The 24,285-nt window shown below is 41.7% G+C and overlaps 1 long non-coding RNA gene across 1 annotated transcript; it reads right to left on the bottom strand.

The window, feature by feature from the left end:
• Window positions 1-8,461: 8,461 nt before the first annotated feature.
• LOC135291168 (uncharacterized) lies at window positions 8,462-15,459 on the bottom strand. Its single transcript, XR_010354037.1, has 3 exons — window positions 15,148-15,459; window positions 14,180-14,297; window positions 8,462-8,664 (listed from the first exon to the last, which is right to left on the bottom strand). It is a non-coding gene; the product is annotated as an uncharacterized LOC135291168 (long non-coding RNA).
• Window positions 15,460-24,285: the final 8,826 nt, after the last annotated feature.

The raw sequence follows: 24,285 nt of genomic DNA, 5'->3' as shown, positions 1-24,285 counted from the left end.
CTCTGGGATTCATTATAAAGTTCAAGGAATCTGTGCAAAATGAGATCATACAGCCAAAGAGAGTATGAGAGACAGCTGAAATGAGGAATATACACCTGTACCAGGCAATTCAGCAGTAAGTTATGAACAATTATATCTCTGCTTGCTGATTATCTGGCATAATGCCCAAGAGAAAAGGGGAGTATTCTCTTTTGCAGGTTGTTGGTAGCCCCTGCAGTCTGCAGACAGGGCAAGAAGCAAAAAAAAATGTTGCTGTCCAAGACACCAGAAAGGTTTCCCTTGGGCTAGCTGTCTTTGTAAAAGCACCAGGATAGCTTTGGTTTGCTAAATTTTTGGCACTAACAAACCTGTATAGTAGATTTGCAATGTAAAACATTGGAAAAATATTCAGTGAGCCAAAAGTCCAGTTGTCTCTGGTGTATTACCAGCTGAATTAAGTAGAGCTACTTGGGGAAAGGGTGGAGGCTGTGAATTTAATCAGTCTGAGAGATATCTTTGAAACTCTCGCATTTTCATCATAGAAAAAAAGGAACATCTGGACATATTGTGCAAGGGCCACATTCTGCTTTCAGTCGTGTTGAGGCAAACCCAGAGTTATCCCAATGGGACAATTCAAGATTTACCCCAGGATAAACAAGCAAAGTATCTGTCACCTTACTTTTGACTTTGTTCTCTAAGCTTAACCTGTTTGTGCTCTGTGTGCACTACTTTTCTGAATTATCTCATTAAATGAGACACAGGAACAGGAGGAAAAATCTAAGAAGTCCCCAGTTTTTCATTCAATTGAGATTTTCATCATTCTTAGCATTCTCCAAAAACCTTTGTCTTGTATCATCCTTTCTGAACTTCTTTTCTCCCCTTAATAATAACCTGTAAATTATTATTTCTACCTTCCTGTCCCTCTACTTTGCTTACTCTTCTTTATTTTCCACTTCCAGTAAATGAGAATGAACAACTGAGACTTTTGTTGTTGTTTTTATTTTCCCACTGGCTCCAAAGACCTCAGCTAAGAAAACAAAACAAGACAGTTCGCTCAGGGGCATGCTGGGAATTGTACTTTTCAACTATCTCCACTGTATGCCTCTGACACTCCACAAACTATGAAGAACTGAGGGAACAGGAAGAGGCTGTCAAATACAGCAGTCTTGTGCTTGTTTGATTTATTTCTAATTTGTCTTAATTCCTCTTCTTACTCTCTGACTAAACCTTCAATTCTGTCATTTTTTGGACAGAGCCAAATTTGAAGCTGCAGTTTTTTGAGTGGAAAACAATCTCAGGAGTAAGACTCACAGGCAGGGCATGATTTTTGGAGATTTGCTCTTGACACCTGAGGAAGTTAAACTGCTTTCAGCAGGATAGCTCAAACACTTTGTGAAACCAGGGTCTCCGTGAAAGTATTCTAAAGAGAAAGGAACCAAAAATAGTTAGGTACAGCTTTGTATCCTGAGATGCTCAGCAGTAAGAGACAGCCCAGCTCCATCCTGGGTGCTGCATGTGGGTGTTGCCTTCTTTGTAGTGACTTACAAGGGCTCAGGTTTTGCCCACTCTGCTTTTCCTTCTTGTATGGCTAGTGCATTAGTCACCTAAAACTTTTTTCTAATATTTGTATTTATAATGGGGGGAAAGGGTATTTGCTGCAGAAGTCCCTGGAAAAGTGTCTGCAAAGAATATGGGCAGTAGCCTTTTCTACCTGTCCTTGTCTTTCCTCCCACTCTCTGCCCTGCTTTACCATGAGGCACCTGGGAACTTGTAACATATTGTGCATTAAATCATGGTAATTCTAAGACAGCTGCCTTTTTTCCTGAGAAAGTAATGTTCTTGCCCTGGTAGACATGAAAAAACATCTTCATACAGACATTTCCTGCTGCTTCTCTTTGCCAAAACTAGAACAGTGAAGCAGAAGTCGATGCTCAAATAGCCTTGGCATAAGGACAGTCTGATGCATATAATGCATACAATTAAAAAAAGTTAGCACAAAGAAATGGTTGTTATTTTGCTTAAACTGAGCTCAACTCAGTAGCTAATTAAGTACAGACTTTTTCCATGGTTATATGCAGTTTTTGAATTCCTATAACACAAACTGTTTCAGAGGGTAACTTAAATACAGAATGCATTGACTTTGGTAGAGAAAGTTTAAAGGTCTGCATTTTCCCACCAAAGCTATTTCATATCAGCTACAGAGTGGGGGTGTGTGTGTGGAGGGGTTATGACCTCTTTTATTTTTACAACCATTGCCATGATTTCATAATACTGGCAGCAGTCACTTCAAGCAAGGGACTAGACTTTATTACTATAATTATATGCTAGTATGTGGGCATAAAACAGAAAAACTTTTCTACAGATAAATGCCAGTAGCAAAATCCTTTTGTCCAACAAGCAGTCCCTTAGCAGTGTTATGAATATTATATTAACCTCAATAAAAGCTATGCCAGAAATGTCTACTGTACACGGCTCAAGTCTGTGTTCTTAGGCAGCTTTGTTCTGAGAAATGAACAGCATTGAGAGCATGCAGCACCTTTTCTTTGCAAAGCATGTCAGAGATGTTCGCTCATGAGTCATAGCAATCCATTGTGAGGGGTAGTAACACCATCTGAAATGGGGGCAAAACAGGGAGGGCGGGTTAATTTGCTGTGGGTTTGTGCAGATAGTGTGGTGCAGATGCAGGACAATACAGGGTGAGCCACAGGGCTCAGCCAGCCCTGCACCCATGAGCATATTGAATTTCTGGGAGGCACAAAAAGCAAGGATGTATCCTGTTGGGAAGATAAGGGACTGAGCCCCGTTCCCACTGTTCACAGACTAGCCCCCTGTGCTGGCAAGTCAGATCCCACCCATGTGGGTGGGTTGAGGAATCAGAGAAGACAAGAGCTTTGTTGAGGTCTGTCACTCTTCTTCAGCAGCTCCTAAGGCCTTTCAGCCCGGCTGTGAGAGTTGCAGAGCCACGGTCCTACCAGCCACCTAAGCCTGACTTAGGTGAATCCTGGGCCTCTGGTGGTGCATGAAAGCAGAGAGCAGCCTGGGTAGTTCACAGCCTGGGTTGGGAGATCAGGGCCCCTGCAGGATGGTCCCTGAAGCACAGAGAGCTGGGAGAGGTGGCAGCAGTGAACCTCAAAATGTGAGAATACTAAAGAGAAAAAAATTTTAGCCTGAGCAAAAGTCGACTTTGCCATCTGAAGTGATTTTAGACATGATGGCTCTCATCTCATGAATCTACACCCCTCTTGGGCAGAGTGGGACTGAGGGCTGGTGAGGCAAGAGGCTCAGCAAGGGACTAGTTCCCTTGGCAAAGGCTAAGCAGGCGTCACTAGCAATTTAGCAAATAGAATCACATGACTAAAAAAGGGGATATAAGCCACAACAAATTATTGATCTTGATTTTTTTTTTCGCATTTCCAATAACCCTGTCCCTGTTTTCAATAAGGTGACAGAGCAATACAGAGTGTTATATCCATCTTTGAGGAATTTTGTTGGTTTTCTCCAGTGCCTCTTTCCAGCTGTATTGAGTTTTCCATGTGTGAATTATATAAATAACAGCTTTGTCTCATGTTATCTGGAATTAGTAAAATTACTTTTTGTGAATATTTTACAATAACATTTTGAGTACTTTAGTTGTTAGTGATTTTGACATGTGAAAAATGGTATTTGTCATTTTTAGCGTGTGGAAGCAGTATTGATGTATGGCTAAATAGCAAGCTGTTGTTATTTACCATTTGTTATCAGTCTTAAAAACCATGCAGTACCCAATGTGTTTCTGCTTCACTGGGATATTTCCATTGTACAAACAGTGTGAAGAATTTACACCCAAAGGCCTGATTCTTCTGTGCTGATTTTCAAAGTCATACTTACTCCCTTTTCAGTATGGTGGATCTGGTATTGACAGATATTAACAATCCTGTAACTAGGTTAAAATTTGAATAAAAAACTACCACATGAAAAAGTCACCCTGCTGTTCAAGTGTGTGAGGATAACCAGAGCTGATCTAGCTTGGTTCTGACACCAGGTACATTTAGGAGTAGTTTTTGTGTGTGGCATGTCCATGTCCATGTGGCATGTCCATGATTGAAAATAAACATGCAGTCAGTAAAGACTACCAAAAGTGATGGCCAAACACAGCATAGGCCAACCCAGTGCTCATGCAAGAGTACTGAATTCCCCATCTACTCATCCCAAAAATATTTTTGGCATTGTTTCCCTCAACTGGCACAGTCTATTCCAGGTGGAGGGTTCATCCTCGCAAGGATCAATGATGGGCCTTATTCTGTCTGTAACAGATCTTTGCTTCCCATTCAGCAAGATTAATGGGCAAAGACTGCCAGCGGTCTGTGAGATCACAGCAGGGTTGCTGGTTTCAAGTACTCAACACGAAGCTTCAACAATGACTAAAGAGAAAAGGTACAAGATAATTTTATTGTACTGATGTTCTGATAATTATTACTCTCAAACTCCCACCCAACTAGTTTCTCTCATAGTTTATAGACAAAAATAAACAGAAACTTGTTTGGTCTTTCTTTGCATACATAGAGCCATAATAGGATTAGTAGAACACCAGCAGGGCAGCATAGGGCTGATCTGATGGTCTATATAGCTATCCCACACTACCTAGACCCTGGCTAGAAAAAAGAAGTATATTTGGAAGAAGCCAAGACATCAAAGCATGTTCCCCAAATAAGCAATCATTAGGCATGGTCTTAAGATAAGGGCCTACATTGCTCATTTTTTTCCTGTTGAAAGAATGGCAAGGAATAACTCAAGTCAGAGACCTTGTTCAACAACTAAAACACCTGAGTTTGGCTAAGCATAAAAGATGTCCACCTCTGAATTACTTTCACAGTGTGCACAGAAAACCAAAGGAGTGAAGGACCTGTGCCAGCAAGGGGAATAAAATGGTTTTTTTACCCTTGCAGTGCAAATACAGTGACTGAAGAACAGACACAGATTCTTGTCTTAATATTCTGGGCTTGGTTTTGGTGAAGCACTCCGCCAGTGTGTGTGAACCCTTGGCAGACCATGATCCTCATACCGGCGGGAGCCAAATGCACACTGGACCTACATGTGGGGTGAGCACTGGGGCTGGGCAGGGAGGCAGGTGCTGGGTGCAGCCACAGGCAGGGGAGCAGAAGAGTCAGCAAGGAAAACAAACCATATTTCTCAAGATGTATCAAAAATACATCAAAATCCTATCAACATATCAATTCCCCCAGACAATTCAGGGGATTTCCTAATAGCTGTTTTGAACTTGGAAGACTGGTACTCATGGATAAAAATTTAATATTAAGCATCAATAGTTATGATTTATTAATGTATTAATAAATTTTATTTATCAATATTATATTTATTACTATGGCTGCCTACGTTTTTCTTTGATCATCCCTTTTTCCTACTGGATGGTTCATTTCCTTTCCTACGAAGAAAACACACTATTACATGAAAATATCACTCAATGCTAGAAGTCTGCTTTTCTGTTTCTGTGCTCCCAATGAGCTTCAGTTTCAGGTCCAATGTGGCAGTTCAAGGACAAAGTCCTTGGTTTCCCAATTCTGAAATGAAATATTTGTGTGTGAACTTTAAAATTTGTGCTCACAATTTATCAGAAAAAAATTAAACCCCATACAATTGTGCAATGCAGTTTGTAATAATATCATACTTTGCAGAAACTTTATATTACTTGTGTGTTTTTAAAGTTATGTGGAGTGGGGGAAACCAGCATGTCTTACGTGGGCCACTTCTCTAATTGGGTGTGCTGGATACCAAAGGGGACCATTTACATTTGCAGCTGCTGGTAGATATGCTAAAATTAGACTAAATAAAAAATAGCAGCTGCATGGGTAGAAATGAATGAAAGCTGATTCAGAGATGAGAGGCAGCTTGGGGGACTCAAGCATTGCAGCTAGATTTGACACAAAGGCTGGTCCAGTGTAAGATCCCCATGCCTACAAAGACACAATAGACCATAATGGTAAGCCAAAACTATGTTCAGATCAGCTCCATTGCTGGGGAAATCCTTTCACCACCCCGGACTTCTTTTTCTTTTTCCTCTTTTTTTTTCTTCTTTTTTTTTTTTTTTTTTTTTTTCCTTAAACATGTGGTACAATGTCTCATTATGTAGGAACACACTTTCCTTTAACATGTCTCTCTTCTTCTATCCCCTCAGCCTCCCCCTCAGACTTTCTTTGGACAACCACACTCATTGTGGCCAATGCCAAAAAAAGCCCACTCTCTGCTTGTGTCCAGTCCCATACTCCGTGCTAACTACATGCCAAGACATTGACAGAGTGCAGGATCTTTCTCAGCAGCCATGTCAGGCTGTTTTTTTTTATAGGATTCCCTTTCAAAATGCTAGTGCAATGGAACTTCATGACCTCTTCTACCAGCAGCTCCATCTTGCATTGCCCCATGCATTATATTCAGATAAAAGGATATATTGTGGGATTTAAGGCTCAGTCCGTTACAGGGAGGAGGGCACAGAACGGGCACAGGCTGTGCTTTCTGAACAGTCAAACTGGATTTTCTCTGGACAGAAACACAAAAATTCTAACTGGTTTTTAAAGGGAATCTCAGCAAAATTACTTCCAGCCACATTTGATTAAAAGGACTCCCTCTTGTCAGGAAGAGTGGGACTGTGTTCAGTTGTATCGCCATGACTGTTGTTCATGGCAATACAATATTATATGGGTTGTACAGGATTCCAGTGTGGTGCTTTGCAGAAATTAATGTGACAGCACAGAGTCAGTGAAGACCTTCATGTCAGGCTGTTGACTCCCTGCTGCTCTGGTTTCCAGGAAGGTTTTTTAACTTGGACTTCTCACAAGCACAGTGCACAGGTAGCAGTCCTGCATGCCCTCAGCACTCCTGAAGTGTAACGCTGATCTTTTATCCCCAGGTACCAGAGAGCACATGCACAAAAGCAGTCTGATGTCAACTCTCAGGCAACTTCACCTCCACACTTGTGCAAAGTGGTAGAGAGTCTTCACCACCTTGTGAGGGCTCAGCTATCCTCTTCACTTCACATCCTCTCTGCTTCCACTGCCAGGTCCTACTGGGACATTGCCTGGCAGCCACATCACCTCTGCTAGACTGCTCCAGCAACAGCTCTTACCATTTGGCTCATGCAGGATTGCTGACTACAGACAAGCACCTAATTCCTGCTTGAAACAAAAGGATCCAAAAGCAGGCCAGAGGTTACCAACAAGATGCATTCACCTTCAAACAGCATTTCTGAGCAGATCCTTCCCTCATGTTCCTCTGCACATCCACTCCTTGCCCCAGAGTAATTTCCAGCAGAGCCTTGCAGCTGCCTGGCAGTCACTCTGCCTCTGCAGTGCAGCTAGGTCCCCAGATTAAATTCAGAGCCTTATAGGACAAATTGAGTTCTCCTATTGGTAAAGGGCCCACATCCATAGCTGAGGGAGCAAGACTTGGATTTCCAACCTCCTCCTTCTATGTGAAAAGCCTGATTTGAGAGTCATCTCCTAAACTCTACAGACTCACCTTCACTCTTAAATAAAATTCTTGGATTTAATCTTGTTTTCAATTTTTGGGTCCAAATTCAGCCAGGATGTAGGACAAAGTTTTACTGCCCTCCATACTTTGGTGTTTGTGCTACTCCCTGGGTAAACAGGAAACATACAATAAACCTCCTTGGACTGAAGATGCAGATGAGCCCATATCTCGTATTTGAGGAACTATTAAATTAGAGAAGGAACAATTACTGGCTGCATAGAGAAGGGGCTACCCAATGTACATCAGATCTGGACACATAATGGGCAGAGTTTGATGTAGCTTGAGAGGGTTCTGCCAAAAACCAGAGGCAACTGTATTTATGAAGAGGAACTTTTAAAACTGCAATTTTGTTATGAGGCATCACAATTCCACTTAAGCCTTCCTTTAGACAAGTCTTTTCCTTGCTGAGGCTTAAGTGTCCTGTTTAATGGTCAATGACCTTGGATGCCAAAGCACAAGACAGAGTGGGGGCCCTGAGAGCTCTCCCTCTTGGCCAGTTGTAAACTGTGCTGCAAACCTGTTTGGTAGCCCTTGTGTGAATGGGGCCTTTGTTAGCAACTGATGAGTAGGATGTTCAGAGAACTTGGGAAAGTATGCTTGGCAAGTAAACTCACCTAACTAATAATAAAAATACTCTTCAAATTTGCCAGGCTTCTTTGCCTCAGGCGAGAACAATAAAGTCAATGAATTGTTTAATGTGAGGAAATAACAAGAGAGGGAAGAAAACAAGAATACTGTTCCCTGATGCCGTTTTGGAATTTCTCTTGTGCCGATCTTGTTCTGGATTGACAATAAAAGCCTTTGGCATTCATCCTGCAGAGAAATCAAGAAGGATAACAGATAAGTAATTGATTCTGTTGAGTGTTATAGTGCACCTAAACATAGGGATGGACTTTCTGATCTAAGGCATTTTTCATTTGTAGCTGGGGTGATCCTCTATCTGGCAGGCACATGTTTGATTTTGAATGTCTTAACAAGCCAGAGTACTTTCATGGGAACACTCACAATGACATGGAGAGCTGTTTTAAACTGCAATCCTCCTCCACAAGAGGCCCAGAGCAGGCACTAATTAATGTGGTGGGTGTAGCACATACCTGCCTCTGATGGGAAAGAGCTGAGCCTGAGAACTGCATCTCTGTGTATCCAACAAATACATTCTCTTCCCTGTAAAGCCAGAAGGCAGAAAATAATTTTAACTCTTAAGAAGAGGCCTAATATCTGTACATAAGGCAGGAACTTGATTCAGAAATTGTCCTTCTTGTGACCTGGACAACAGTTCCACCATTTTCCCATCACTTTTCACTGTCAACTCTCAATTTAAGACACAGCAGCCATGAGCATTTTTAGGAGGCAGACACATACTAAGAGTTTGCAGATTAAAGTGAGCACTAAACTTGTTAGGTACTAATCTTATGTTTTGGGAAGACTTCTTTAATTCTTGAGTTCTGCATCTTAAATGACTCCTTATATAACTTCCTAGGTATTTTGTTTCTTTTCCTAGATAGTATATTGGTAATCTTGGCTCAAATGTGACAGATTTCTAGGTAGTAGTTTCTGTTATTCTGCAATTCCTAGTTAAATACCAATGGACTTTTTTCCTTCTAGTAGCAAAGAAATAGACAATTGAGAGAGATTGTTAGCTAGGCCTACTTTTGATTGTGGTAAAAGAATCGCAAAGATGAACTTTGCTTTTCTTATTCTATAAGCTGTTCTGTGGGATGTGGGAGGAATGGCATTTTCTGCAATGCCTAGTAGTGCACTATCATGCCAGGCTGTTACAATGTGGAGTAAGAGCACACTGCTCCATGCTGGAAAATGCCATGGACTGGTTCCTGTGTTGGTGGTTATTTCTGAAATTAAAGATCTCATCAACACTTAAGTCTGGGCAGTGCTGAAGGTGGAAGAGCAGAAGATGCAATGGGACATTGCAATGGCCAGAGTCTCACGGTACAGCAGTCACACTGCTAAGCATCCTAAAGCTACCACAAGTTTCCAGTCTCTTGGGGCAACTTCATCAGAATATCATTTTAAACCACAGAAATATGGTCTCTAAATGGGAAAATACAGACTTGATGTGTGATATAGAGTAAAGCACACCTCCACACTTTGCAGAATCAAGCCCCACTTCAGATGCAGCAATTTTGACAGAATCACAGATTTTCAGAATCACCAAATTAACTAGGTTGGAAAAGACCTTTGGAATGGTCAAGTCCAACCTATGACCTAACACCACCTTCTCAACTAAACCATGACACTGACTCCCATGTCCAGCCTTTTTTTGAACAATTCTAGGAACGGTGGTTCTACCACCTCCATACGAAGATGATTTCAGTGCCCAACCACTCTGTTTGAGAAGAATGTTTTCCTAATGTCTAACCTAAACTTCCCCTGGTGCACCTTAACTCTGTGTCCTTTCATCCTGTCACTGGTTGCCTAGGAGAAGAGACTGTGCCCCACCATGCCTTCCACTTGGCTACAGCTTCCTTTCAGGTAATTGTAGAGTATGACAGCCTCCCCTGAGCCTCCTTTTTTCCAGGCTAAACATCTCCAGGTCCCTTCCTGAAGAATAAGCCATTCTTCACAGGGCTTGTGTTCCAGGCTCTTCACAAGCCTTGTTGCCCTCTTTTTTTTTCTGTGGCTTCCTGGGTTGAAGCAAACTTCACACTGTTCTCTCCAGATCCATATGAGAGACATGGTTTCTCCATCATATTAGAGCTTCAGGTGTGGGTCCACTGAAGTAAGACCTCTGCTCTCTATGTCTTTTACTGACTGCTGTTCACAGTTTCTCTCATCCTATTGTGTCTCCCAAGGCTGTATACATGCCCAGCAGCTGGGCAGGATGTCAGCACCCCACATGACAGTCACTGTACGACCCTCCTTCCTTGCAGGTACAGTGAACAAGACAGACAGTCTGTCTTCCATGGGGGATGACATTGCACACTGCAGGTGGGAACTCTGCTGTGGAGTGGACAAGAGGGAACACTGAAGGCTGGGTGCTGGAGCCCTGAAAAACATGGGGCTGTAGTTTGTAATCCCAAGGAAAAATTTGGCCATAAGTACAATGCAGTGGAAAGCCTGGTCTGGAAGTGCTTATCCTCCCCACCTCTCCCTCCTGCTAGGATGGGAGGATGTCCGGTGCCAGCAGTAACATTCCAGTAAAGCCGCAGCTGGTGCTTCCATGCGCAGGGCAAGCTGCAAGTTCCTCAGCTCTGTGATCACCATCAATAATGCATTCACAGTAGAGGACAGGACGGAAGACTCAGTCAGCTAACAGTGCTCAATGGCACCACTGTCTCCCGGCTCACCAACCAAGCTGTGCATGTGCAGAGGGCTGCACGCTCCCTGGGAGGATACACCAGTAGGGCTGGCAGGTTGTGTTCTAATCTCAAGGCAGGCTCAGCCCTGGCTGTCAAATTTGCTTAGAATGAAGGAAATCATGTTTTTTCCTGCCTTTCCCTCCTGCCCCTTACTTAAATAACCTCTTCTGTTAAGGAAGAGGCCCAGATGGCAAGCAGCCTGCAGCTGTGCTGCCCGGGGAATAGTGCAAGGAAGCAAGTCTCACACAGCAGGAATAGCTCATGGACTTGTTGGAGCTTGTGCAGAGCAGGACTCCTTTAATCACCCTTCCTAAGGTAAACTGCATACTTTCATTCAGCTTCATTTTTTGTGTTCCCCATTTTCCCCTCCCATTTGGTGCAATTAATTCAGGTCAGGTACTTGTGCAAGGCTTTTCACACTCAGGGATTCCATTCACACACAGGGAATAATATCAGGCATTTTCCTCTCCCCACCATGCCTTCACAGAGTCCTTCTAGACCATGTGCTACCTGATGATCAGTTCAAGTCTAGACACTTAGCCCTCAAAATCTGCTGAACCTCTACTTCATGTGGATATTCCTTAACTCCAATATTAACTTCACCCCACAACAAGGGGACTATTCACATGAGTCAAAGTGCAGGAGATACACCTTCATCCTTTTCTATCCCTTTCCTACTTCTGGCACAGGTATACATAGTGTTCAGTTCATAGCCTAAAGCTTGTCTTTCTTTTGTTTCTCTGTTCTCAGATGTCTAAAGTCTTTATTTAGAAACAGAGAAGGGAGGGCACAAAAGGCTTGCAGTGCTTGTTGATGGTGTGTTGAGGGTGCCCTGAACAGCAGCCACAGTTGCAGACTAGCTGGGCAGATGTGAGTGAAGGAATCAAATCTTCCTCTAGGCTGCTAATGTAAGTGTGATCAGATGGAAAAGATTGAAGTACAATGGCATCATTTTATGACATCGTGATTTACAAAGGTCTTCTTGCCAGGGGACAAGATGGGATTTATCAGAAATTCGCTACCTAAAGACATGTAACTCATAGTATTGTTTTGGACACGTTTTTGGTCTGTTTCCATAAGGGAAGATGGGTCATAAAATGTAATAGGTTTGATGCTGTTTCAGGGAAGCTGTTTCAGTACATGAGGATAGTACAGGTGAGGGTATCACTCACTGAGTAGCAGATCTCCTCTCTTTGCTTCTCATGGTCATGGGCCACAAGCTCAGCAATGGTGCCAAGGCAGAATATGTACAATGCAAGCTGGGGCATTGCTCAAAGGGGACAGAACTAATATGCTTATCATGTGTCCTGGTTTTCAGAAGTTTAAGGTTTTGCTGAGATGAGTACTCTAAAGTGCATAATCTTGGCATTGCATTAATGCAGCTCTCTGCCAGCAAATTCCATAGCATTTAAACGAAGCAATTTTCTCCTTAATATGCATTAAAAAATCTGTCATTACTTCCTGGTTGTGCAGGTGGCATGATTTTCTCTTGGTGGCATGATTTTGTACCTAGCTGTAGGTAAAGGACCTGCTGAAGTTCTGTGGAAATATTCCAGTTTTGCCTTGTACTTTACAGGACTGAAACAAATTATATTTACAGGGCACAGCTGCTGACAGAAATGAATAAGACATACATAGGGTTATAAACAAAACCCCATTAGAACCCTGTTCTTGCTGGTCACAGTACCTCTCATATAATAAGACACAGATCTCTCCCTCTCTTTAGTTCTTCCCCTTCCTTTAGTTCTTCCTCTAACACATCTTGCAATGCATATCCATGCCATAATTTTCACTTTGACTCCTCTGTAAGACATTAACCAGTATGCTTGCTTGCTTTTGCTTATATGTGTATAAATGGCAACTGGAGATAAACAGTCCTTTGTTTTCTTTGGCTAAGCTGTACACTGAGCCAAATACTCTTCTCCATCTCCAGACAAGTTTTCCCAGTCATATCCAGTCTGTCTACTGCCCCTTCACTGCAGGACAGCATGTCTTCCTCCCTGTGCCAGTGCTGCCATTCCCTGGCTCCCCACTACCTGGAGATGCTGCCTATCTTACTTTCATATTTCCTGCTTATCCAGACTTGAAATTTGTGTTACTGTAATTCATCACATAATTCCAGAGTTTTTAAGATTTAAGTCTATATGCCTAACATCCTTCCCCCAAGATTCTGCCTCTAATAATTAAGACAAGAAAGAGGGATTTTGACTCCAACCAGTCATGTCTCTTCTGATCTCAACACAGAGAGACCTGCACAAGGGTAAAGGTTTCAGCCTGCTTGCATTTTCCCTGCTTGCGTGTGGAAGCCTGGTGTGGGTTCAGGAGGGGACATGTGTGGTTATTCCCTCTGTCCTTGCTGGGACAGAGTTCCCATAAGCGGTCTATAGATGTTGACAACTTGGTAATTCTGTGAGCTATAAAACTGGCTGGTCTTGTTTGACTCTAAAACTTTGATCTAGAAACTCCCCTTGGGACCCATGAAAACATAGCAAACTCTACATTTAAATGGGAATTTTGCAGCCAAAAATATGGATAATCCAAGGATCAACAAATTAACAAACACTGTGATGCAGTTCAGTTTTGTAAACACAGTGGCTGCAGCTAAGCTCCCATAAAAAGCCACAAGGCTGTGAAAACTGAAATGTTTATTCTTACATTACATTCAAGGACACTAGTAAAAATAAAATAAAGTAAATAGATCCTGAGACCAGAGGATTCCCAAGTATCAACTAGGGAGAATGTCTGAAATGGGAAAGAGAAAGAACTAAGGGTCAGTTATTGAAGCTGTTTTCATTTATTATATTTCCCCTACTGCTGCTTGTCAGGACATCCAAACCACATGTTTCAAGGAAGACTTTTATGCTGGAAAACCTCAAACATACCACTGTATGTTTAAAGGAAAGACCTGTTGTCCAGCACGCTTTTTTCTTAGTCATGCTGGCTGCAAAGGAGACGGGTCGTGCTGGTGATGGATTTTTCCCTTGTAAGGTGCTCTATTGATTTCTTGCAATGTATTTACTGGATGAATCACACACAGAAGTGCTAAGGGGACCATGGAGTTTCCCTTGCAGACATGCAGCCACTTCTTTATGTAATCCTTAATTAGGCAAACATGCCCAGGTATTGGGCAATACCCAGGCAGCCAGTATGTATAAATATACAAAGACAGCTGGAAGGTGGCCACTGTGACACCCACCCACAAGGGGCTGGAAGGAGTATCCCTGGAACTACAGGCCTGCCAGCCTGACCTCACTGCTTGGGAAGATAGTGGAACACATCATCTTAAATGTGATCACACAGCACACACAGGACAACAAAGGGGACAGACTCAGGCAGTACAGGTTTAGGAAAGTAGGTCCTACCTGACCAACGTGATCTCCTTTAATACCAGGTGATGCTCCTAGTGGATGAAGGTAAGGCTGTGTGTATAGCCTACTGGACTTCACCAAAGCCTTTAATATTGTCTCCAGTGGCATTCACCTGGAAAATGTGACAAGTCATGTCTTGGACAGGTGCACCCTTTCTTGGGTAAAAACTGCCTGGATGGTTGGGCACAGAGAATGGTGGTGAGCGGTGCCACATCCAGTTGGCAGCTGGTCCAATGGTGCTCCCCAGGGCTCAGTATTGGGCCCAGTACTGCTCCATCCCTTTATTAATGACTTGGATGAAGGCACTGAGTGCAGCCTCAGTAACTTGGAGTATACCACTAAGTTAGGTGTGGTGTTGATCTGCTAGAGGGCAGGAGGGCTTAGCAGAGGGATCTGGATAGGCTGGAATGATGGGCTGAGGCCAGTGGGGTGAGGTTGAGAACCAAATGCTAGGCCTTGCCATTAGATCACAAAACCCCCAAGCAGTGCTACATGCTGGGACAGAGTGGCTGGAAAGTTGCCCAGTGGAAAAGGACCTGGGGGTGCTGCTGACAGCAGCTGAACATGAGCCAGGCTGTGCCCAGGTGGCCAAGAAGGCCAATGGCATCCTGGCCTGGATCAGCCATGGTGTGGCCAGCAGGGCCAGGGCAGGGATTGTCCCCTGTACTGGGCACTGCTGAGGCCACAGCTCCAGTGCTGTGTCCAGTGCTGGGCCCTCAGTGCAAGAAAGACACTGAGGAGCTGGAGAGAGTGCAGAGAAGGGCAGTGGAGCTGGGGCAGGGTCTGGAGCACAAGTGCTGTGAGGAGCAGCTGAGGGAGCTGGGGGTGTTTATCCTGGAGGAAAGGAGGCTCAGGGGTGACCTTGTCACTCTCTATGGCTGCCTGAAAGGAGGTTGTGGCCAAGTGGGGGTCAGCCCCTTCTCTCAGGTAACAAGTGAAAGTGACAGAACAAGAATACAAACCCTCAAGCTGTACATCAGGAGGCATTTCTTCATGGAAAAGATTGTCAAACATTGGAATGGAGGTGGTGGAGTGACTATCTCTGGAGGTGTTCGGCAAATGAGTGAATGTGGCACTTGGTGCTACGGCCTAATTGACAAGGTGGTGATCAGTCAAACGCTGGACACTGTGATCTCAGATTCCTCTTCCAGCCTAAATAATTCTGTTTTTCTGTGATATTCTGGCATCCCTTTAGGCCACAGAGGACACAGCAGTATCCACTACCTTCATGTTCTGTTGTGAGAAAAAAGGGTAAGAAGTGCAGAGACAAGATTTCTGAGCAGCCTGGGCAATGATTCTAATGGCTCCACAAACTCTCTTGCTTTTCATTGGCTTGCACACTCTTATGCTCCCAATTTATAGGCATTTTGCAAATCCAGTGTAAACTTTCTCTAACCAAATATTTCATCTTCCCTACATTTTTTCTCAAAAGCATTCCACTTCCTTTCTTGACTCACATTCTGACTTTCTTGGTTTTAAAATCCATCACTTTAAGCTCTCCATACAGTGTCCATACAGTGTTGGAGAACCTGCCTCTTCAGGTGCTCCTTCATGCCACCTTCAGAAAGTTCCATTCTCCTGGCAAACCCTCCTGCCTTCTCATCCTCTATAATCCCTGTTTTTCTCATGACCTGAATTATTATCCCTGTAATTTGTCTTGTCTTTGTTTGACTTGTCTACCTTCTGTGGGAAGCAGTGTAGAGTGGAGAATGGGGCTTGCTCTGTCTCGAAGTTTGCTACTATCTGAGTGCTCTTCAAACAGCAATAAATCTTGTATCTGCCTCATTATGCCTCTGCTTCACAGTCTGCTCAGTCTGGATCTGATGGAAAAGCCCTCTGGCACGTTGGGATTGCAGAACAGGTCTCCCAGAAGCTCTGAGGGACCCACGCTGGATTTTACCTGTGAGCACATCTCTTTCAGTCTACCCTGAGGCCCAAGAACATGGCAGGTGTTCAAAGTGCCTGAGGGATGGTCTTTTTCTTTACTTAAAAATGGAGTAGAAGAAAGGACAAAAATTGGGGAAAATATTACTATAAATGGAGAGAATCCTATTCCCTGCTGGCAGGAGTATTTTGTGAGTCATGGTTATTTTCTTTTGAATACAGAGCTTCTCTGAGCTGATTAAGTGGAATTAACAACACACTCAGGAATCCTCACAGTTCCCTGTTTCTCTGATCCCTGTGGCTCTTGTTTTACCTCTCCTGCCTTTGGGAACACTTGAGGAATTTATTAATGAGGTCCAATTACTGAAAATTGTGGATTTATAGTCAACATTCTGGCTAATGCTGGAAAGGAGCTTTTAACTCCTTGGGAATTTAAAATAATTAACCCACCTTCCCAGGCATTGTTGCTCCCCTGAACACCCAGAATGAGAGCAGGCCAGTTATCCCTACCAAATGCATCACTAGTTGAGGCTCCCAAGAAGCAGGAGGTCACAGGCTCAAGATGCCTCTCAGCATACTCTACAGTGGGGAGACCATGGGCAGGAAAGGGTTTCAATTAACTGTCCAATTATTGCCCAACATTGCATTTATTTGATCAAATTACTTGTACTATGTGCAAAGCAGGGGCTCCTGGGAATACTTGATGCTAATTCTGAATGAGGGATTGAGCTGAAAGGCACTCAGCAGGTCCTGGCACATCTTCTTGAGTTCAGAGGGACTCCTGCAGCATTGACTTAATTTTGGCCTTTTTCATCTTCTAGCTCTTTCCACAGACAATAAACTTTGAAAATGGACAGCTGTTGATAGCAGTGCTGAGAGTCCAAGATTGGCAAGAGATTTCTCCACAAGTAGAATGGAGTTGGTGTATAATGAAAGTCTTCTGCAAAACCAAAACCAATAAAACAAGGGCTAGATTTAGGTATCTAGTTTTATATTGCTGAATAAAGGGAGCTGGTAATTGATTCCTAGTCTTAAGGACAGGTAAAGCTAAGTGAGTCACTCTATACCACCATCTAATTCTGCATGGGGTCCTAAAGACCAATCATAATTTTTAGTGTGTTGTAGGGTTTTTTTAAACATGCTTGAAAATAAAGACTGCAGACTTTTGTTCAATTCATATAAACAGTGGGTTTATAGTATAAAATTTAGTACATGCATTGCATGGCCTTGGGTAGACCAGGTGGACAGTGATGGTTCAATGTCTTTGGGAAAGTGTTGAAGGAATGAGAAACTATGTCTAATGAGAAATTATTCATGGTGCTTCCTGCCCCTAACCAAACTATTTCCCAAGGCTGGGTGTTGTATTGCATAAAGCTAGCTGTGGTCCTGTAAAGCAAAGCTGAGGGGTGAGCAAAGAAATGAGCTCTGCAGACCAGTGTCTATCCAGAGGATAAACTCCTCCATGGACCTCTTTTAGCATTATGGATGAGCATGTCTCTCTCACAGACCTTTTATGAGACCTCAGTTGTCTCATAAAAGCTTACAGTTGAGGCAGTAATAAGCTTCCTTTTCCCTCTCTACCCAAAGACTTAATTTCACAGAACCTGTAGGACTTTCTGGGTACATTCACTGTTTTGTCAAGATTGGTTCAAAGGTTACTGAGATAGGACTCAGATAGGAAGACAGCTTGAGAGAAGTGTGCTTTTAGGGATGGTATGAACACATACACCTTGCTTTGCTGAAAAATGGGGCTGAAGTCAGATCACATCATCCCCACTGTGTTTTACGGGAGACACTATAGTTTCTGAGCACTTCTGGCCCAGAAGAAAATTACATCAGTGTATTCTATAGCTCAGAGCGAATATAAAGCTCTACACTTGAAGATTTTCTTCATTCTTGTCTGTCAGCTGAGGCTGCACACTAACTTTTAGTATTCTACTAGCCCAGAACTGGGGATATAGTTATTCCATATTTCAAAAGGGAAAATAGTCCCTTTCATTGCCTGCCTTATGAGGTATGCCAAAAGTTGTCCCGCTCCCAAGCACCCAGTCAAATTCTAGGCAGTTCCATCATCAATCTGCAGAAATTTGGTGCTCCTTAGTAGGTATTTATAATTCTGCTTTCCTTGGTGAGAAGCTTCAGTTGAAAAGCATAGCACCAACAAAGTCTGAAGAGGCTAATGTAGCCTCAGAATGTCTGTCATTGTCCAGCACCACCTGCAATGACAGTGACAAATACATGATTCCTCTCCAAATATGGCAAGGAGCTCAAAGCCCTCCACACCAAGCAGACCAGACTTGAACAAATAGATAATTCTCAATCTGGCTTTGTAGTCAAGATTCCAGTTATTGTCACAACTCCAGGAGAATTGTGGAGTTGGAGTATGGGCACCAGTGGCATCAGGCCTCGTGCCACATCATACAAGGGAAGCTCTACCTTGGGATCTCCAACTGCTTGTCAGTGAACCACTGTTTTTCTAGGACAAGAAGGAGTAGCCTGGTGATGAGGTACTAACATCTGTGGCCCTGTGCAGTTTGAAAAGCTCACAAGGCTGCACACACTTTCAGCTAGATAAGGCCCTTTGATATTTGTGGGATTATTAGTTATTGAGAATTATGTCTGCAGACAGGGTAGAATATAGCCTTTAGTTTACATCACTCATTGTGTGAGTCACTATGTTGAATAGCACGTTTCCTGTATTTGGTGGGATGACCCAATACACTGCACTTCCATCCAGAACGGCATTCTATTTAAACACCACTAGCCTTCCTTTTCTACTGTGAAGTCCCAAAACATAAGCTTCATTGTCCTACAAATTTATTATGTTTGCGTTTTTATTTTTTGCATAATCAGTTGCAGGACCTGAAATATTAAGCCAGATCAACCATATGCTGGCTGATAGCATCTAGATTATACCAAGTTTATATGTGTCCTAATGAAAGATGTGTTAATTGATAGAGGAGGATTCCAGAGGTTGGCTAGATTTAAACAAACAGAAAGAGCGTTTAATGTTAAGAATTTATGCCATTCCACTGGAACCAGTGAGACTATTCAGTTTCTTATAGCTGAGGACATGCATATTTGTTGGCATGGTTGCTATACTATTGTTCTTGCAAGGAAGGAGTAGTGATCCATCATCATCAAGTGTAACAGGGTGCTAGGGGCTACTTTCATTAGAAGGAACAGCAAAATTCACATTGATTTCAAAGGAAGCGGGGCAGGCTGTGACACAGAAGTAGTAAGCTTGTGTAAACAAAAGTTACAGAAAATGTTCCTCATTACAAGTATTTATGATGACTGTGGAGCCTGAGAGTCTTTTGGGTGTGGAGCCTCTGAAGTAAAGCAATTATTAGTTCACCTTTCTCCAGTGTAATTAAGGCTAAGGCACATCAACAACACACTAATTCTGAGTATATGGTGCTGACTTCTAAAAGTGATATTACCTCAAATCAGAGGTTACTGAGAAAGCACAAATTGCATTAAAACACATTTTCACCTCCATACATTTATTTATTGACTTTCTGCTACAGTGAAATTAGTTTTAGTTTTGCTGCTCTGGTGTTTCTAGAGCAGTCGTTATTGTTTCCCCAGGATGGGGACCCTCAAGTTTATTCTAATATAGGTCTGAAACCCATTAAAAGTGTCATGTAGCTGGTCACACAATTAGGTGAAATTGCCTTTCCTATCTCATTTCTTACACACACCTCCATGTAGCTAGCAGACACCTTACTGCAGACTGGCTTCCAGTTGAAAATAAATGTTATAGTCAGTGCTGGGGGTTTATGCCATGAAGAAATACCCGTTCACAACACAAGGTTTAGATCAAAACCAACTCCACTAATTTTATTGAAAAGTAACTAGCTGATTTCTCTATGCCTCTATACCCAGTGGCAAAAAGCAGTGTGACTAAATAAGGGATAAATAAACCAAGAATCATTTCAGACTGCAAATTCCAGAGAGATTTCAGCTCAGGATCCAAACCTGAGAGCATCATAGCTGCAGAGATTAATTCATAAAGCTGTTCATATGCATAATAAGTATTTTCCATTTATAAATTCCTGCATCATATTTCCCAATTAGATCCTCAAATTCAAAACCTATGTAAGACTTATATCTCATATTTAGTACAAATTATTGCCTTGGATCCTAGCTATGTCTTTGATCCAGACCTAGAGGAGAAATCTGATGAAAGTACAATAAACAGAGAAAAGCCAACAATATTTTTCAAAAATACAATAAATTTAGAAAAATTATCTAGCAACAGTTACACTTCTATTCCAAGTGTCTCCTCATTCTCTTTTAACAGAAAATATGAATGGTTGCAATAGTAATGCATTTACTCATTAAATTTTATGATCTGGAATTGAGGGTATTGCAACTAGCCAGGCTTTTAATGATTTTGCTATTGTTTTTAATGCTTTTAATGCTTTTGAATCCTTCAAGCTTTAGATTTTGGGATATTGCATTGAGACAACTTCTGTTGTATAAACAAATACATTGTTTTGTTCTTCACTTGAACTAAATGTTTAGTTTTTTCCAGCATCACTTTTCTTTATTATGGTACTTTGTATGCCTTTTACTTATCGTGATGGAAGGACCAGAATAGCAGCAATTTGGAAGGTTTTTTAAAGTCTAATTGCTAGTATGTTTTATAAAATATATTGAGATGCTAACTACTGTGTTCTGAATAGATGCACTATTTCACTCAAGTGGTACAAATGTGACTGATAAAATATCCCACTAAAATCTTTACTTAGTGCTTTTCAAGGATCACTATGATATCTGGTTTTAAAATCCTTACATCTATTCATTCTAATTAAAATTACCTCTTTTTTTACTAGCTAATCAATTTATTACTATACCACTTCAGTGTGATTGAGAGACTACTAGTTGGTTTGACCATGTGGTTTCGAACAAGATTTTATTTTATTACACCAACTTGTATAGCAGCGCCTGTAAGGTTTTACAGCAGCTCTCAATCTTTAAACCTGAGACGGAAGTGTAGGAGAAATAAGAATCCTACCAGACAAGGATTAAAGATTCTAATTCCCCAAGGGTTGATATGAACATTTTTAAATCTAATTTTTTACTGTTCTGAATTTCTCAATTCTAGTTTTGAATTGATGCCTCCTAGGTGTTGTGAAATTTATTTATATTGTGGTCAATACTGTCTGAAAGACATAGCTGCTGCTTAAACAAACTGCTTATGTTACTTAGAGTTGCAAAGCATATCACACAGTGAAAGAAGGCCATGCACTCAGAGCACAATGGGCAACTTGCCAGCTGCTTTAACAGCACTTTATTTACAGATATGCTATAATCTAGAACTTTACCATTTAATAACAATATGGGATCAAAACAATTTTTTGAGATTACTGGTTTTTCATAAGAGGACTGTAAAGTCTCATCTGTCTCATATTAAAGGCTTAGATTTTTTTTCCTGTTTCTCACTTCAGAGTAATTCTGTCCTAGAGCATTGGCTTCAGGTTGAATCAGGTTATGTGATTTGCTAATCTTCTGCAACACAGTTTTGGTGATCTACAAAGTAGGGTCAATTATCCTGAAAATAAAGGATATCTTCTTGCAGAGACAGAAAAATAAGAATACAGACAACAAACTTTGCTGCACTTTTTTGGCCCAGGGTCCTTCCACGTGAGAAAGGCTGAATTACGTCTTGTGCTTGTGTCTGCCTGTGATGTTACACTGCAATGTGTGTACTTGAAATTCATGAACAGACATGACCAGAAGAGCAGCCGTTAAATCTGAAAACGTTTTGTGCGAATCCTGCCTCAAACATCATAATCTGTTTGTTCATCTGATAATGGGAGAGGCTGCAACATTAAGGGAAAAGAGAGTTTTTATATACAAGTCTTGACTTGAACGCTGGCAGCTTTTTACAAACTTAGTGTAATATAAAACTTATTCCTAGTTTTTGTGAGCATGAGATGTTCTGGAGTTTGCAGAATACATAGCATGCCAAGTGTGTCTTTCTCTTCCTTTCCTCTCAAACTCTCTTCCCCACAGCACATGTGGGCTTTTCATGAATACTGTGACAATTTCCTTGGATGGCCTTCAACAAGTTGCTGGGAAGGGCTGTCCTTGAGTCCCTGAGTTCTGGATTAGGAGCTAAATCAACTCACCTCCATGAACAAAAAGGAAGATAAAAAAACTTCTTCCCCTCTCCCACTTTATTTTAAATTGTTTTCCAGAGCAGGGCCTGATTTCAAAGCAGATATGTCAACACTGAAATTATGGTGTATTTTTATATTTTATAATTTTTTTGTAAAATATAATAGCCCAAGCAAGTGTCATGATACTGCAGAAGATTATAATACCTCAGTACTTAAACTTCTGGAACTCTACACATGGCTGAGATATCACTAAGATAAATAAACCCTATGTTTTTTGTACAGTGTCACATCCTTTATTTTAAAGTAAGATGGTTCCATTATAGTGTAAGTTGTAAGACTGTCTTGCTCTTTTGTTAACAGAAGTGCTTAATTTTATAAAAGAAAAGGATGAAAGGACACACAGAATAAATAAATCTGCTTCCTTTGTGTGCCTCTGTTAAGTGTCTGTTTCCCAGGTGGTACTTGGCAATACTGAAGGTTTATTATGACTGGGTTTTGTAACAGCAATCATACCCCAGATATGATTTTTTTACCCCAGGTAAAAATACTCAGACATGACTCACCAAAAGAAGATATCTTTTCATTCCTACGGTTAATTCTGTATGTTGCATATTAATAGGAATTGTGGACAAATACTTCTGTGCTCACCATCTTTCATTGTGAAGCAGAGATTCTAAACCATGCCAGCTCCTCCAGGTTTTGCTGTTTGCTTGCATAGCCTGTCAGCGTTTAGACGTGCAAAGCATTTTTTCTTGTTACCCAATCTTCTTGCCTAACAATTAAAAGGGCTTCAGCTATACCATCATAATTATAATGTTGAGATAAACATTATGACTATTTTATGAATTAAGTAAAAAATTGAACAGAGTATAAAAATGAAGAATTTTTAAGGAAAACAGATACCACAGCTTTGGTGTCTGTCACCACTTTTCATTATGTGCAGATATGTCTGAAGTCACCAGAGCCCGTGCCACCTTGTGTTTCTCTCCAAAGCAAAATGACCCTCTCTGGACTGTCTGATTAAGCAATCCAATGCCCAGAGTTTACATTTGCATAATTTCTGTGATACATATTTTAATCAAGCATTTTGAGCCATTTTCCATTTCCAGATTACTTGTCAGGATCTTACATCAGTTTCATGACTCTGAATGCAGAATAATTTCAAGGCTTAGGTTCAGTTTAGATGGTACTGAAACCTCAGAGAAATCCTTGTGAGGGTTCAGCCCAAGAAGTGAGAAGACTGTGGTTTGTCCCGCTCTTCTGAGATTGCTGCTTGCTTGATCACACCAAACCCAATTCAGGAAGGAAGATCCACTCTAGCCCCAACCCAACACAGCCCTGGGAAGGAAGGGGATGGAGGCCCTCAAGGGTGAAAGGAAGGGTGGGAGGCTTGACAGAGACTTCTGGTTCAGACCTGTGTCAAATAGTTTTTCATCATGACTACACAGGCCCAATAACTTATATAGTTTCCTTTGCCCACTCTTTGATTTCTATACTTGCATTTTGACACCTTTAGGTTGACTTTGAATACTGAGAAACTAGGGCTCTGGCTGGGTTTTCTGAGATTTTAAGTGTGACTTTGAGCAACCTGGAGTACTTTCATTTGCTGTTTGCTACTTCTTTTTTAGTCATGGTGAACTGAAAAATGTTGTTCTTTGAGTTTTAAAAAGCACAACAGTGTTCAGGTAAATTGGCTCAGAATCTGTTTCATCATAATGAAAGCATTTACATCACTGCAGAGCTTAATTTTCCTCCTTCTGCAGTGTTCTCAATGTGTGTTGGCCTTCCCAGGTTATTTTAATAAATGACTGTCAAAGTGGCTACAGGCATTTTGCTGCTGGAACAGAGTGTGGTTTTGCAAAGCAAACATCTGTGGGGCTTTCCAGATGCAGGAAGAGCATGGAAGTGGGTGTTATCTCTCAATGGGAAGGGAGGAATGTGGCTAGCAGCAGCAAATATACCAAAACATGTGAGTAAATATATCTATATTTTGCCATTTAGAACTGAATAAAATAAGGAATACAAGGTTAATTTAAAAAAAAAAAAGAGAGAGAGAGAGAGAGAGAAAGAGAGCGAGTATAAAAA

This window comes from Passer domesticus, chromosome Z (assembly GCF_036417665.1).
Source record: "Passer domesticus isolate bPasDom1 chromosome Z, bPasDom1.hap1, whole genome shotgun sequence".
NCBI lineage: Eukaryota > Metazoa > Chordata > Aves > Passeriformes > Passeridae > Passer > Passer domesticus.
The sequence above is the reverse complement of the archived record's forward strand: the minus strand, read 5'-3'. Positions and strand labels throughout refer to the sequence as shown.